The sequence below is a fragment of the Haplochromis burtoni genome, unplaced genomic scaffold (assembly GCF_018398535.1).
Source record: "Haplochromis burtoni strain Fernald_Lab_line unplaced genomic scaffold, NCSU_Asbu1 Contig_53, whole genome shotgun sequence".
Classification (NCBI taxonomy): domain Eukaryota; kingdom Metazoa; phylum Chordata; class Actinopteri; order Cichliformes; family Cichlidae; genus Haplochromis; species Haplochromis burtoni.
The window spans coordinates 524,399-542,165 of record NW_024582414.1 but is presented as its reverse complement, the minus strand read 5'-3'; the positions used below and the strand labels follow the sequence as shown (position 1 = coordinate 542,165).

The window sequence follows — 17,767 nt, the reverse complement described above, 5'->3', positions numbered from 1 at the left end:
CAGAGCCAATATTGTTTCAAAATTATCTTTCTGACGGGAACATGAAGCCATTTGTTTCTGCAGCACGTTCCAGTTTCCCCTTCATTCCTGTCATCCTATCTCTCCTAACCCATCTTGTCTGCAAAATGTCCTTCTTTTTTTTTTTTTTTTTTTTTCTTTTTTCCACAACAAACATGTATTACTGCTGGAGATTTGTATGGAAGATCCACGACTGAACAGGAATGCATCTTTGCACTTGTTGAAATGTTCGCTAATCATAAACTGATGATAATCATCACTCTGTCAATGATGAATGCTTCACGTGTCTTCGCTTAATTTTTGGTTCATCCGTCACAGCCTGGAACAAATACTTCTGTCTCTGTATGAACTTCTCCTGCTCTCTGCCTCTTTGGAAAGGCCCGCCCATTGGTCTTTGATGAAAGTGATATATCTCAGGCGCCCTTTTTCCTCCAGAGCCGCCCTCTCTGAGTTAGCACTTTTTTGGTCTCCATTATTTAGTCTGACTAATGCGGTTTGCAGAATACTTTTTAATTGTGCCGCCGTACAAGGCATACTAGAAATTGAATTTAACAGCGAGTGAATCTTGGCCGATGTAATGAGATAATCTCAGCATTTGAACAATATGTGGCCCTGTTGCTGTGCCTTATTGTCATGTTTCTGAGTAGAATGATACCATCACCACTCCTATTCCCAAAAGAGGAATTGCATGACACTCCTCAATTGTGTGAGCAATTTAAAGTAAGTGGATGCCAATCTAATGATGCAGTTAATTAGAGGATTCAAGAAGATGACATTCATTATGCACTGGATGCTTTCTGAGCAGAAATGCTGTCAGCCAGTGAGTTCACGTGATTCCATTCCAACCATGAGACAATATCAAAAGTCTGCTTAGAGCCACAGAGGTTTAGGGTGTCAGAATTAATTGGTAATAATTTATGTATTTCACAAACGATTTGCTTAAAGTAGATCTGCATTACCATTGGACTTCAGTTAGCTGAATCTGCTTTGGCCTTTCACTATGAGTGTTTGATCCTTTTTTGGTTGACATTACTGTACCGTCCAAAAAGTCTTGCGTTACACCTTATTCCTTTGTATTTTGCTTCCAAGCTGCTATATCGGTGTAATTTTTAAAGTGGTCTTAAAAATATGTTTTTTTTTTTCTTTGGACTTTGGCTGTTTTTTTCCCCTTATTTTCAGTCCAGTCTTGTATCTGAACAGTTTCAAGGGATCCTTTTAAATTGTTAAGTCACTGACCTATGAATCATTTAAACATAAACACCAATTTCATGGGATCATGTCAAAGGTAAGACAGTATTACAGGCATAAAATAACATTATAGCACCAGCACGTCAAGAAGACGTGCCAGGCATAAAGAAAAAACCTTGTGCATCTTCAGCAGATGAACAGCATCTGAAAGTCTTGTTCTTAAGAAATGGATAAAAATCCAGCAAAGAGATGCATCTGGCCCTTCATTCAGTAAATCTATTATTCAAGAAAGCCATTTTTAATGAAAAGACACAGGGTAAAGCCAGAGGAATGCCAAATTACACAAGAGCATAACTGAAAATCAACAGGTCTTGTGGAGTATTGAATCCAAATTGGGAAATTTTGGTTCAATTCATCACCAATATGTGCAAAGGAGGTCAGGAGAGAAATACATCAGCAAGGGTCTTTAGCCATCTGATTAACAACTTAATTTTTCAAGATGAAAATGATCTCAAGCTCAATGCCAATGCTGCAACATTATACGCCTTTCCCGTTTCTCTAGCAAAATATATAGAAATGAAGTGTGCTTCAAGGATTCTGCACAGTACTGCATAATATCAGGATGTCACATAGATATGCTGGAAAAATAAGACTGGTAGCACGAATCTTTTTCTTTTTGAATTGAGCTCTTCGCAATAACTGTGGCTAGGTGCTGCTAGTCCCGTTTCTGACATACTCAGGCCAGAAAGCTAGCACAGCAAAGAATCTAAATTACAGAAATGTTTCTTAAAGGAAAGGCCTCAGCTGATAATTAGAGTATAGGTTCACCTCCAATTTCAGCTTCTTTCTTTAGTTAATCATATGCACAGTGCATTCCAGGTCATGCACTAGCTGTATAAAGGCTAGAGTGACTGAAGCAGACAGTAAATGCTGTTTCCTGCTTGGTGGTCTGCATGAATTCTTATTATTTGTCTTTATTCAAGTAAACATGATTATACCGTGTGCATTTATTCTCAGACAGAGGAGGTGATACGCTGGTGTCTGCCGAACACGGGTGAGTCAGGAGAGGGTAGGAGGGTAGAGGACATGATGGGTGAGATCGGCTGTTAACTCTCACACTGCGTGTTTGAGTTTTATCTATTCTTTGTGCTGCTATTATACATGCTGCATTTATCTGTGTTTTCTATCCTATAGATACATTAGTGGATGTTTATATTACATTACATTAAATTGTCAAAAATTCTAATAAAGTCCTCAAATGTGTAAGTCATCCATCCTGTTTCAAACACTTAAGAGTTTAAGTTTACTCTTGCATGTAATTGAGAACAGATATCTCTAATACGGTCATACACACATAGCTCACGTCTGTGGATGTGGGCACTGAAGCGCCATCCAATTCTTATTCAAACCTTTTGTTTACAAGGGGCATCCAATCAGAAAAGTAATGAATTAAAAGTAGAAAAAAGGTTGTTTTTTTTTTCTGATAATGGATAAACTGAAGGGTCATATCAGGTCCCAGTGTAAGGTAAACAAGGATGCAAAGTTCCTTTTCAAACCATGTAGTTTTCATTAACAAACTTTTCTACAGAAAAAATGTCTTAAAGAATAGAAATTTCCCACTTTAGAAAATGCCATTCATCCCTAGGTTTGAAAGAAGTACTCTGTAAAGCTCAATTTCTGGAGCACAAGTTTGATCGTAGTCCTGTGGCTCGGGGCTAAAAGCATGTCTGTACTCACCTTCATGTTCACTGGTTTACTAAACAGTCGCAGTCACTGTTTCTGCCAACACCTCTGATGTCATCTTGCATTTATGTAATTGAAAAGAGGAGTGCACAGACTTGAAGAAGATTTCTCAGCCAAAATAATCATTAACAGTTCTTAACTATGTATTTTCATAGATGCTTGATTTAACGTCTGGTAATGTGTGGTAATGTCTGGCTGCAGTTTCTTTCTCCTTTTTTTGGACATGTTCACATACTGCACCTTTGTGTGTGAGAAATCTGTGTAATCTGTGCAAATTAGGTTAAACAAGTAGTAGCAAGAGTGCTCCTATAGCGCACCTATGAGTTATATAGATAACCCATATACCACAAGGCTACGCAGAGGCCTACATGTGAACATCCCCTCCCAGTCTAAAAATAAACGAATGAATACTAGTAGCAAATCTGTCTCAGTTTAGTTAGCCTAGAGTTTACACCCAGTTGTAAACTGTCTGTATTTTAATTCATGAGGGTGCCTCTTGACCTTGACAAAGATACTGCGCCTACCTCCTCTAAAAGTGTTCTTGACTTGGCTAAATGGTTTTAGTTCTGTTTTTTAACCATGGAAATAATTCTGTCATCATCCACTTCAGCTGTCTTCTGTGATCTAGACGACCTTTTGGTGTTGCTGAGCTGGCCGGTGCATTCCAGATTGTTAATTTGGCCACTCCTAAAGTTTTTGCTATGTTTACTTTGTTTGTCTCTTGTGCTAACATCTCTTCAGGCCTTTTATTGTCAATTACAGTGAAAAGCTATAAAATACAAACACCTTCAGATATCATATCTGCTTCATTTGTCACAAGGGAACAATTGTCCATTTAGTTTTCAGCCTCTGACGATCGGAGAGCACGTATAAAAGTTAGTGCAAACTTTTGGTAAAGGCTTTGAATTAAAGCTGAAATCCTGCACTTTAATCGCTTAATGAATGTTTAAAATCCACCCTGATAGTGTAGAAAGACAGAAATACTTCAATTGCGTCTTTTTCCAAACGATTATGGACCTAACTGTCTGTATATGCGTGTATTCACATGTGTGGCTGTAGCTCATGTGGCAGAGCAGGTCAGCCACTAACCAGAGGTTGGTGGTTCGATCCCAGGCTGCTCCAGTCTGCATGCCAAATATCCTTGGGCAAGATACTAACCCCATGTTGCTCTCTGATGCGTTCATCGGAGTGTGAATGTGTATGAATGGTAGATACTTAGCACTTAATACTCAGAAAAAAGTGCTTGTGTGAATGGGTGTAAATGTATTAGTTGTATAAAGCTTTGAGTGCTCAGAAAGAGTAGAAAAGCGCTATATAAGAACCAGTCCATTTACCACATGTGTATGATGGTGAGAATTTGTATGTGCGTGATTGGTGTGGAGAGTGACGAGATGTGTGTTGCCTCTTCTGTCTGCCCTCAGCTGTCACAGTGTGGTGTGATGTCCGCTTTCAGTCAGTTCTCACGCCAAGGATCATACTGAAAACACACTCTTCTTCTATGTTACCCTTCACACACACAGCACTCGCAGCGGCAGCCAAACTGTGTCACTGCTGAAATGATTTGTCGAATAATCCAGACAGTTAGCAAATAATTGACTCATTAAATTATTTTTCTGCCAAACATTTTCTAATTGTCGGCTTCTCAAATCGGGGGAATCTTTCTTGTAGAATTGAAAATCTTTGAATACGATGGATTCTTGTTTATTTTTTATTTCATATTTAAAAAATGAAGGACATTTTATTTCTTGCTACAATTATTAAACCTTACACTGTCAGATAAAGTGCTCTTTACATTTAGACCCCTTTCTGTTGTCAGGCTGGGCGGATGTTAATGACACGGCCTTGATTGCGTAGTCACACTGATTGTATCGCCTTATACAACAGCCACAGTTATGTGCAAGACAATACAACATGAAGTATTGTATGTTGTGAGTTTAACTGGTGTTCCTCCTAAAGTCTCTTATGTTAATTCTAGAAAGTAAACTCTTATCAGTCTGGTCTCAAGCACTGAAGTATGTGAGGTATTGTGTCATTGCATAAAACACCCAATTAACATCAAGAATGGTTTAAGTAGGGGTTGGAGCCAGCATCAATATATTTCACACGGGTCCATAAGGAAGATGTAAAAATGTTTAAAAGCAGTCAGTAAACAACAAATGTTGCCATGACCACTTCATCTCATAACTTTATGCTGGGGTCCACCAAAGAGAAAACATATTATTAGATGCTGAAAAGATGAATGTGACTGGAAGGAGATTTTATGTGCACAGTAAAGTTTAGCAGTAACCCCCTGGTATATTGAATATTAGCTTGTTGTGAATGGGTCTGCACCTCATTGTTCTTTACGTAAAATCCGCATTAGCTGTCTCTGCTCACATAGGTCTGCCCACCTACTGTTATTTCTCAATAATCCCTGCAGATAGAAAAGAAAAGAAAAGCACTACACGCTACATAGCTGGTTAGCTTCCTATGGGGCAGTGTGTGTGTGTGTGTGTGTGTACGCATCCTTGTGTGTGCAAGAGAAGGTGTTCAAGTTCAGAGCCGTGAAAATTGTTACATTTGGGCCACGGCATGGCCAGTGTTAGTTACATAAGACCCCCCTTTCCATTGTGCAACTGTGTTTATTTGGTTTTCCAGCAAATGCTTTGGTAAAGAGGTGAATCTCGTAGAGAGGCTCAGGAGGATACACAGGCCTCTGAGGTGGAGCAGATGAAGTATTTTGTTGGCACTGCACTTGGAAAAAAGACATCAACAGTGTTGGGAAATGCTCTGGGGACTGCATGGGGAGGTGCTGCATTTTTTTTTCTTTTACATTCATGTAGAGAATGCTATGCTAGTGCTCCTATTGTGTATAATGTTTTCACTTTCCCTGTGGAAAGAATTTTCGAATTTCACTCCTGTGTCAATCTGTGGCCAAATACCTCACCTTTATCTGATCCTATATTGCCTCTGTTGGGTTCTTTTGAAGCTGCTGTATGTTTATACAGACTCCCTGTGCAGCCTGTGAATACCTACACCCTTGCACAATACTTGGATTATATGATGATAGACACAGTAAAAATGACAGCAGGCTGTGGTTCACCGCAGCTGATGCTCCTTAATTCATGCGTGCATTTTGGTGCACATATAATTTGTATCTTAATGTTGTTACCAAGTATTAAATACAGCTGCCCTCAGCAAGCAGCAGGCATGTTTTGCCTTTTGAAATCACCTAGCAACAAAATGCAGCTACAGGAAGTAAAAGTTGATTGACTCCAGGGTTTCAAAAACATCCTTTTTTTGTTGTTTTTAAATCTCTGCTGTGGCCCGCGTCCACCCTTGGCAGCCCGGAGAGGTCGGTGTTTAGCGCGAAGGGGAAATCGGCTCTGACAGAATGACAAGGTTCTCCGCTTCTTAGTGCTTACCATAAACTCATCTAATTGCTCTGAGGCTCCAAACCCACAATAAGAAGTCATCTGCTGGGGCCCACAGCAGTGGGAGGCTCCAGGAGACTTCCGGAAAACTGGGAAGAAAAAGCCTCACGCATGTGACACACACACACACACACACACACACACACACACACACACACACACACACACTGAGCTTGTAAATTTATCATTGACAAACAGAAACTTTTCCTCATGCAGCTCCTTGTACAGACCCACGTTTGCTATTGGCTAATTCTCTTCTCCTTTGCAGACTTTTGATGGGATAGACTTAAACATATGTATTTGCTTGTGTGTTTATGTGTGTGTGCCATCTTATCTGTGTCATTAGACCAGACACTGTGGGGGAGAAGTCACACCAGTCTGGCCGGTCTCTCTGCCTTACTGGAAACAGTCCTGGCAGGTGATCACAGATCAGGGGCTGCAGGGTCAGGAGGCAGACTGGGGAACTGGAATCCTGTTGGCCAGCAGAGGATGTTCATAGCAGCTGGTTATTCGACTGGATCAGCACATTAACCCTCCAGGAAGCATGATTGCCAGTATCAGCTTTAAAGGTCAGCAGCAATAATTGAGTGCCTGTGTGCTAGTGCGGCAGGGTGTCTTTTCTAAATTTGTAGTGATTTCCACAAGATAAAACCAAAAGATAACCACCAGTTCATAACCCAAAGGTGTCAAAGTCTTATGTTTGCATTCTCAAGAAGCAAAAATGAAAACTTTTACAAGATTGTACAAAAACTGTTTTGCATTTGGTTTCTTGACTACTGTAAATTTTTATATTACACGATATTACATGAAGGTCTTGATACCTTTAACCAGCTGTTAACTGGTAACTGGTCATGGCCAGTTTAAATAGATAATTCAAGTCTCTGAATTGGACCCTCATTCTGTGCTGTTGGTCACTTTTATTGAAATAAGTTGACAAATAATTTAGTTTTCTGTGCTGCAACAACAGATTGCCCAAACCTAATTCATTCCAATCCAGTCCAACTATTCTTAAAGCACTTTAAAAACACATATTAGAAAAAAATAAATATGTCACAGCTGCGGCAGAGGTCGTGTGGTATGTGGGAGAAAAGGACCCAAAATGCAGGTACTGGCTTGATGCAAGTGAGGGTTTTATTTACAATGGGTGAAGCACAAACAAAAGCGAGGGTGGTAAGGACAGCACTAAGAAATGAACCTAAACTGGGAAAAACTAATAAACCTGGAACATGCAACATACAGGGAGAAACACAGAACAAACAGGGAGAAACACTGGATGAGGGCAGAGAGACGCGGAGAAACACCAACTAACGCAGACGAACCGACAACCAGCACAGGAAAACACACACTATAAGTACAGATGGAGGGGAATGAGGAATGGCAAAACAGGAGCGAGGCACAGGTGATCCTAATTGACATGACGAGACAAGAGACACAGACCTTCAAAGTAAAACAGGAAATATACGCAGACAGCGAACAGAGGAAACACATGGGACGGGATGACTCGACACTAAAGAGAGGGAGCACAAAACCAAAATCTAATTAGGAAAACCTTAACAGAATACATAACCAGAACACAAGATAAGAGTCATTAATACAAAAGCCCTGAGTCAACAGACACAGGACCATGACAAAATAGCAATAAAACATGGAAGAATACAAATAAAAACATTAAATTTACAATAAATAAAAAGTCTAACAAAAAAGATTAAAAAGTGACTTAAAACTGACTAGAAGCTAACTCTGGTATTAATCTTGAAAGTACTGGAGAAAAGGTGTTTTTAATGGAAGAAAAAGTGCAGCCTGGGGCAACTTATTCCAGGCCACAACAGTAAAAGCTCACCCTCCTTTTTTTTCTCAGCTTTCCCCCCCACATCAGTAGCACTAGTTTCCCATGTTTAAATGGTACTTCTATGTAGTCTATGGAGGCTTTTTTGCCAACCAAAGTCGCTTGCTAGCTGATAACGTCTCACTCCACTCTGATCCAAATGTGGTCACTCTGTCTCCAGAAACAAACGACGGGAAAAAAGTGACGACATAAGGTCAAACTCAAATAGGCCAGGAGTCGACATTGAAGTGGTTAATCATGTCTTTCCATTTTGCTTGAACAGTCTCTGCTCACATTTGAAAGCACCTGAATTAGAAACACGTAATTTACTTTTGACCATGTCCTTAAAAAATCACTTCAAAACAGTGAATTATTCAAACAGCTCATAAAGTGTTGATTAAATGATTTCCTACGGAGGAACTGAAAAGTCAGTGTTTACAGTCACGTTCCATTATTTTGCTCCAGTAATGTGCTGCTGTCTTTGTTGTTAAAAGGTATATATCACAGGCACGTCACACTCAGTCACTGTCCTAGTTAAAAAGCCTCGCAGGAGGATTTGTGATTGACTTGAAAGGTGGTGATTACTCAAAAAGCCTGAAGGCAAATAAGCTCGAGAAGAACTAATTTAGGTTTGTTGTGATCTTTTATGCATGTGGGTCGCCTTATCAGCGCATTCACAATTCTCAGCGGAGACCTAGCGGGGCTGATTGATAGCCAAGTAGCTCTAGTAATGTTTTGGTGACATCACAATGCCGTGTGTCATTACAGCAGAGCTATTAGGAAGATTCTGCCATCCTTTCCATGGTTGTAATTGGTCCATTTACCTTTAAGCATGCTCTGCTGCAAAGGTTGAGGCAAATGGATAGCACCGGGTTGAATACATTTTAAATTACACTGCAGAAATAATCTTCATCCTAAAGCAAAGTCTGGTTGATGATTCCAAGATAATTGCATAATATTGGCAGATGCATGACAGTAGTCATGCAAAAATTGAACTTTCATACGTAATAAAAGAGAGAGATTTTCTTTTTTTTGACTTGCTGCCGGCACCTGCTGCAGTCAGTCCCGAATATCAGACTTTAGCTCCACTGCAAAATTGATTTATTTAAGATGGAACATTGAGAAATCTGTTCACAAACAGTTGTTGAAAGTAATTTATCAGCCTATGCAGTGAAGTGTGATTTCAAGGGAGAAGAACATGTGATGGAGAGGAGTACACAAGGTCATGTTTTGCGTCTTGTTTGCCAGAGATAATGAGAACAAACCACCGTGAGAGGTTCACTCAGCAGTAGCAGCTGCAAAAATAGAAAAATGACTCAGGAGTACCTCGGTAGTTGTCTTCTAACCACCAGTCAGACAGAGGAGTGCAGCTCAACATACAAATAGAAGGAAACAACGTTATATTCAGACCTACATGTACTGTACAATATAGACTACATGTTCTCAGACATCTGAGGTCTGATTTGCCCTCCTTATTAGGATTTGGAACCGTTTTAACAGCTGGACCCAGCTGTGACACGCAGCTAATGAAGCAGTTCCAGTATTTTAAAAACCCATAGTGCTGTCATGTGAATGCTCAGTGTACTAACTCACTCATATCTGAACACACCCACATGATGGAGCTCAGCTGATACTGGATTTTTTTATGGGGCGTTTTTGTAAAGAGTAACAAAAAGAGCACATACAGTTTGCTTGAATTCAAGTTGAAACACGTGATAGGATAGACCAGGGTAGGTTATCACACTTCCTACTGTTGCATGAATTGCTGATCATGGAACTATCCCCATAGTGCAACCTAGCTCAGAACAATCACCAAGTAGTTGTGTCTAAATACTTTGCAATCAGGAATTCCTCATACTGAACTTGGTATTATTTTAGCAATGCCCATTTGCCAAAATGTGAGCAAATATGAGCTGAAAATGAATGGGCTGCATTAGTGCCTGCAGGTTAGGATTGTGGGAACTGTAGTTTCAAACTTGAAGCTTAATCCCTTCAGTTGTTCTCATGCTGCACTATCATTGTTTGAATTTTACTTTAGTCGAGAATGTCCTATCAATGTGGTGCTTATATATTTGTAACACTGACATTCTCATAGCTTATCCCCGTGAAACCAGTGTGACCGTATAGACACAAACCTAAAATAATGCAAAGCTGTGTCTGGAGGATGCAGGTGTGTCATTTTGTTTGAGGGAAGTTGTCACTATCAGACTTTGAAAGCCAGTGGTGTAGACTACACAGACAGTCCTGACATAAGCAGTCTCAGGGGAAGTACTAAAAATGTGCTGAGCTCAAGACCGCGAGCCTTCGTCTTTACATGGTACTGGAGTCTTCTACACTTGCACAGACAGAATAATACACAAATGCGCTCAAAACCAGACAGACACACACAAACGATCAGATAAGAGACCAATCTCCAAAACAAACGTCCAAAGAACAGCACACACTTTCAAAAGCTTCTTCCAGTCACTGAAAAAACAAACCAGTACACACAGACATCCCTTCCAGACACACACAGGTTGATGTGTCCCAGCATGCACCAGGGAACGCTTGGTTTCCTCTTGGCTGAAATCTGCATGTACTGTCCAGCCATAACAGACTGCACAATTCCTCATCGTTACTGCTCTGGAATAGTATTGTTTGACCTATTAACCAAGAGCATCAGGTCAGCTGCTGCTTCCATCCTTATATATGTATGTATGTTTGTGTGTGTGTGTGCGTGTGTGTGTGTTGTTACAATATGAACCTGAATACCAATTTATCTGATCACTGGCTTCTATATATGTTCCTGTCAGAGATCTGCCCCGAGGCGTCACAGCCCTCTGCTAATTTATCTGCCTCATTAACTCTGGCTATGTAATATCATCAGCTGCAGTGTTGGACTGCATTATATAATGTAAATGCTGGTGTAGTTGACAGGCAACCACGGAGCAACTCGGGTGACGACCCGCGAAAGACAGGGTAACTGGATGCAACATAGCGTGATTAAAATAAAAATCAAAAAATCATTTTTTTTGAAGCCTTAAAAAGTGTTTCAACAGTTCATGTTTATGTAGCTTGTGGGAACATTAGGGTAAACTAGCAATAAGCTGGACTCTTAAGTGTCTGTTGTTGTTTTCACATGGTTATGTTGAGCTTTTAATGTTTAACATGCGTATGCTGCAGTATTTCTGATGAAATTTCTCTTTGATGATGATGGAAATTTAGCCCATGGCATGATGATATTGCACTTATGGAACGAATACTTTATGCTGACTTTACTAAGTCAAACCTGGAAGATAGCTCTCTGGGAGACATTCAGGCTCACATATTAAGATTTATCCCCAAGACAAGAGTGTGAGTTTTCTTTCAACTCTGTATGAGTTCTGGTATATCATGAATGTTTCTGACAGATGATGGAGTTGGGAGATGTTTACTGTGGCTTTTCTGCTGGTCTCTGCAACATTTAGACCATTAAAAATATTCTCTGTGTGGCCCACCAGATGCATTTACCTGTATCTGACAGAATTGTGATGCCATCTTTAACTATTACAGTAAAAATACCTTCATACCTGGTTCCTGCCAACTCTCTGAATGCACTTGTGTTTTTGTTAGCTTTTTTTCCACAGCATATAGTAAAGTGAACTTGAACAAAACTCTTAATACATATAGACGTATAACAATACAGTCTGAGCCTTGGGAGTGGTTATTGATCACAAAAGCAGTGTCCTGGATACTTCATGAACTTCAGCTACATTTTATGTAGACTGCCTTGAGCCTAATAGACACTGTCCACACATCCAAAAGTAAAAACTGAACAACGTCTAAATGCTTCCTGTTGCCTGCTACATAATGGTCTTGCCACTTTTCACTATAAAATGTTATTTTTGTTAGAATCCTGATATTGCATCACTGAATTAGCCTGCCTTATTAAACTAGGCGGGTGTACGAAACATCCATTGAACTTTCATTCTTCCTGCTTCAGACCTCTGAGCAGTTGCTGTGCCAGCTTTCCTTTCATCGCAGCATAATTAAAGCCCCCCAATGTGACTTTGCCGCGTCACTCAGTATTCACTTCGCAAATCCACTATGAATAGCAAGGAGAGTAAAATGTATAAACTGAATGGCTTTGGTGTCACTAAAGGCTTTACATTCATGAATGCTAAATGAGAACCAGCGATGTTGTGCGCCTAGCTGTGACATTTTTTTGTGATTGAGGTTGTAGCACTCAGAGTTTGTTTACAAACTCTTATTTTCTGAGCTGTTAATAATTGTGACCCGAACTAATGACAATGATTATGCCTGTTTTATCTAGTGATTAAACTCTTGTCACATTTCTTGTCACATAGCTTTATGTAATGTATTATTAAATCACCTGGTCTTAATTGAAATAGGAATCTGTTCTCTGTTGTTACTGAATAGCTGGATGTAAATGTGTGAGGGTCTGCCTGTTGGCTAAGATTAAAGGTCATTCCTTGAAATGCTCACCTGAGCTTTGAACTCACTCACATGCTTTGTGTCATATGCACACGCATTCAAGCACATTCTTTGCACGCAGTCATCAACTGTAAACAGTGCTTCTCTTGGCTTGTTTTTAGTAGAGGTCATCAGTAAAGTAACATGACTTTGCCCTCTGAACTCATCATCGGTTGAGATGTTGTCATCACCCCTGCACCCCCCCCCCCTTTTTTTTTTCTCCTAATGGATTCCCCTTTGCTCATGCATTGATTGTTTCTCCAGGCTCCAGGAAGATGACATCAGTCCCATATCTCCTTGAAGGCAATTCCTCCCTACAAAGCGCAGACAAAATATCCCCATCCTCCTCCTAGTTTACTTTTCTGTGTACCTACACATGAGCAGACTTAACCTAATTAATTTTGTCTCATCCATCCATTAGTTATATGGTAGCTCTGGCAGGGAGGCAGACTGAGAAAGCAGGTAGATGATTTCCCTACATTTCATCTGAAGAGAAAGTAATACAAATATATATGGCCATGTCAAAAATAAAGTTTCCATACGATTCTGTGCAGGCCTGTGGAAAAAAAAGTAAACACTTGGTGCTTCCATAGGAACCAAGAGTGTTAGTAGCAGCCAGGTGCTGCCAATGAAATACAATTGATTAACCAATTAAAAGCCATTGTGAGCACCTCTATAAACATGGAAAAATACCCAAGAGCTAGATCTCAGACTTTACAGGCCTCAGTCAGCACATTAAGGGTTCATGACAGTATGATTCGAACAAGTATTTTTTGGTTACGGGAGGTTTTTAAAGTTGCATCTGAACAAACCACAAGACAAGATTAAAGTGGAGACAGTCCCACGTTTCGTGAACACCAAGCACAGCATATCAGCACACCTCATGCCAGCTGTCAAGCACGGTGGTGGAGGCGTGATGATTTGGGCTTTTTTTCAGCCATAGGACCTTACAGTCAACCATGAACTCCTTGTATACCAAAGTACTGCGGAGCCAAGTGTGAGGCCATGTATCCAACAGCTAAAGCTTGGCCTAGATTGGGTCAAGGAGCAGGACAATGATCTGAACCACAACCACAACTGGCTGAAAAAGAAAAGAATCAAGTTGTTGCAATGTCCTGTCAAGCTTCCGACCTCAACTTAGTGGAATTGCTGTGGGACCTTAAGAGAGCTGTGCACGAGTGAATGCCCACAAACCTCAATGAACATTAAAAGTCGTACTACAACCTGATGAATGATGAATGATGAGGTATGCTTAGTTTTTCCCTTTCACATGACTGCTTGAGTAGCTTCTTACCAGAAGTTGAGCAGCTAATTGTATTTAACGTGGTGTATAAAGTTTTTTTTAAACAGTGTGTTTACAAAAAATGGCTTAAATATGCCTGGCAGGTGAAACCTGATGAGATGCTCTTAAGAAAACCTAGTAAAATGTAGGAAAGGCCTGATAACATTGTTTCACATTTTCTTTTGTTTGACTTCTTCAGCTGTGAAAATGTGGATTTTTCCAAGCAGAGTCAAGTGCAGATGGTTTTGGTGCTGGCTGATATTCCAGTCTGCACATTGATCAATGCATCAGTCTGGCAATATTGTAAACATCCAACAGAGTTTAGCCAGTTTTTCTAATTCTTGCGTGTTTCAGAGTAGGGGTGGTCTTTGAAGACCCTTTACTAAATAAATGATCATTGTCTTGGTGTGTACGACCCATAATGATGCACATGTTTAGTTGGTTCTTTTGCTGTACTCATTGAAGATGTTTTTAAGGCTGATAAGGTCAAAGTGCAAGTGTGAGCAAAGGAGCAAAAAAGCTTTTGGCATGACTACATCTCTTTTTTTCTTTTTAAGCTTCCCTTCTCTTCACTGCTACACAAGTCGACAGGCGGATGTATCATGTGCATGGTAGGTGAAACCAGCCGATCAGATAACAGGGGAAAGTGGAAATAAAAAACTAATCAGACAGAGATGTATTCCAGTCAGAGCAATAGGGTCAGAAAGCTCTGACTGTTGCAGCTTCTGCCCCTTGCTCTTTATTTCTCGCCGTCTCTTTTCTCACTCTCTGGCGCTAGAGTAGCTCCAATCATAGCACCTGGTTTCCCCATCATCTCTTCCCACTCGGTGCGGACTGAGCGCTGTGCTGTTCTACAGCCCGTTGACTTCAAACATGAGCTACTCCAGGAATGATAATGACAGAAACATGCCTGGAAAAATAGAATTGTCCTCCAAAAATACACTCTACTCTTAGTGTTGTTGGTCTTTTTTTGAATGTGTGTGTTTAGCTGGCAGGAGTCGGGTATCATCGCACAGAATTATTGATGGATGTTCTCTTCTACCTGTTTACCATCCAACTGATTGAGTACATGATGGTAATTGAATGCTAGCTGGGCAATAATGGGGGATTGTTATGTCCCAAGGAGCACACCTGTCCTGCGCCAGACCTGTGGAGTTACACACACGCCCACACACACCAGAAGCTGAGAGACATTCCCACTGTGCTCCATTTCACATTCCAGTCCTCTGACAGCATGTCTGCTTTTATATGATTATATTCAAGAAAAAAATATGACACCTTTGGTTTGAAAAACTTATTTGTTTTGGTTTGACTGCCATTTGGAAAAAACCTGATGATTTTTCAGGTAGTTATTAGCTGTTACTGTTTCATAGCACACTTGGCAGATCAATCTGAGGTTTGCTATTGATCAGTTTTGATATTGATTTTTTATTTTTATTTTTTTAAGATTGTTTTATGTCTTCTGTGACATTCTGTGACATTTCATTAGGTCACTCATAGAAATCATATGCGCACTAAATGGAAAACTGGAGAAAGTCTAGTAATAATAAATTACAATTAAATGCACAATTTCACATTATAGACTCAGGCTCAATTGCTTTTGACTCTTTTAGTGCAGAGTAAAAGTAAGAACTGTATGACATAATGACACAGTGGGCAAAACCGCACAGTTTGTCTACTACAACAACGTGACTGTGATACACAAATCCACTGCAACGTGAAAACCACCTGCCTCATATTATGCTGGTAGCTTTTTTTGTCACCAAAACCCATCAGGGCATAGATATAGCACCCCTGTGTGTGTGCTGTGGTGTTTGGCAAGTGGATGTTGGCAATGGATCCTTTGCTTCTTGTGGGTGGCGTTGTTGGATATGGAGTTTGCATTGGGATCTGGGGTTAACATCTTAAACTCTTTGTCATGTTCCTTGAGCCATTCTTGGACAGTTTTTGTGGTGTGGCAGAACACGTTGTACTTTAAGGACACTGCCATTTGGAAGTGCCATTACCATGGTGGGAGGGATGGGGTATGTCTGGAACAGTGCTCATGGGTCAGTCAGACTAAAATAAAAATAGGACGACAACCTTCTTGTGATTCGGAGGATATTGGTGCTTGCCAAGTGATTGCATTGAATTTTTTTTCACATTCGGAAACTGATTGCAAGTAGCTGAGGTGACCAGCTCTCTTGATCATTATTCAGGTCACGTGATGAGAGCCAACCTGTCTACAAATAATCGACGACAATCATCCTTAGACTTTTATAAACACAGTCAGTCTGCACTAATGAGCTCATCTTGTGTTCTGGTTGTATTCTTGTGTAAAAGCAAAGGTGCCAAGCACTGTTTGTCCTATTTTACAATTAAATTGCTGTCTTGGAGTAATTATATCAGTATTTTCAGAGAGATTTCTGTTTGAAATCTTTGAGACACTCGCTGAACTCTGAATGTAAGTATTGAATATTAATATCTGTGTATGGTAACAATCTGGCAACCATTTTCACAGTTAATTGCCATATTATCACAAACAGGCTGTATTTAAATGCCAATTGGAGCCCATTCAAATGCAAACTAATAGCAGTCTTATTGGTAAATGGTAAATGGCCTGTATTTATATAGCGCTTTACTAGTCCCTAAGGACCCCAAAGCGCTTTACACATTCAGTCATCCACCCATTCACACACACATTCACACACTGGTGATGGCAAGCTACATTGTAGCCACAGCCGCCCTGGGGCGCACTGACAGAGGCGAGGCTGCCGGACACTGGCGCCACCGGGCCCTTATTGCTGTTCTGTCACTTTAAAGACAGTGACTGACTGCAAGTGGTCACACACCTGGCCTTTGAACTACCCATTTCAAAGGCAACATGTCCGCAAGTTCATTGGAAATGACTGGAATAATTCTGGTCGTACTGCAACCCCAGTGTAGCCCTAGCATAGGGTGGCTGGTACCTGACAAATTAACATACATATGCCAAGTATTGCACTATAAGATTAACATTTTTTGTTGACTTATCAGTGGTTTTGGTCTTGTGGCTGATTGGTAAATATCTGCACAGATTTTATTTAGTATAACTAAATCCAAAAAGATTATGTGTAACTTTGCTGAATTATGAGACTTCTGTCTTTGACAGTTACACAGTTTTCAAAGTCAATGTGTAGCGAAATTCATATAAGAAATGAGTATCTGTAACAGATTTGTTTTTAATAGGAAAAAGGTGTTTTTACTTTTTTAAGAGAACCCCATAAGCTAGGGGTGACCAACTCCAGGCCTCAACAGCCTGCAGGTTTTAGATATCACCCTGGGTCAACACACCTGAATCAAATGATGTCCTCGAGGCCTGGATTTGGACACCCCTGCCATAGGCTGTTACCTGATGATTTGTTAGTTTTGACAGACTTTTGGTATCAACAGCTGCTGTTCCAAAAGAGAGAAGCCAGTGATGCTAGCTAGACCCCTCAGTGTGCCACCCACAGAGCCGTGAGTATGCCAGAGCTGCCACTGACTGAATGAAAAGAATAAATGAATACACATGAATCAGTGGTAAAATCCCCTTTTACTGTAGAGGGGAAAAAAAACATCTTCACAGGTCGTAATGACTATGACTTGCTCCAGTCAGTGTGCACTGGAGAAGTTCACAGCTCATCTACTAAGTGCTGCCATAGAAGCGCTCAAAATGTGCATGCATATAAATTTCAGTTTGACTTTAAAATTTATGTAAATTCGAAGCTCAGAGTTGTGTCAGACATTTAGGAGGAGCGCTGAGTATGCTTTCAAATAAATGAAAGTATTGTCTTTGCCTCACAGATCAAATAGGCTTATGTTAAATCATCTGTGCTTGAACCATAT

At 40.3% G+C, this 17,767-nt stretch overlaps 1 protein-coding gene across 6 annotated transcripts in view; it reads left to right on the top strand.

Moving 5' to 3' along the window:
• ddah1 (dimethylarginine dimethylaminohydrolase 1) overlaps positions 1 to 17,767 on the top strand; it is an 81,747-nt gene that overhangs the window by 18,971 nt on the left and 45,009 nt on the right. Inside the window, exon 1 of one of the 6 annotated variants that reach the window (XM_042220672.1) lies at positions 126 to 6,931. The exons of the other annotated variants lie outside the window; for them this stretch is intronic. The gene's annotated coding sequence lies outside the window, so the exon portion shown is untranslated. Of the gene's footprint in view, positions 1 to 125; positions 6,932 to 17,767 lie in introns of those variants that run through there. 6 annotated transcript variants of the gene reach the window in all.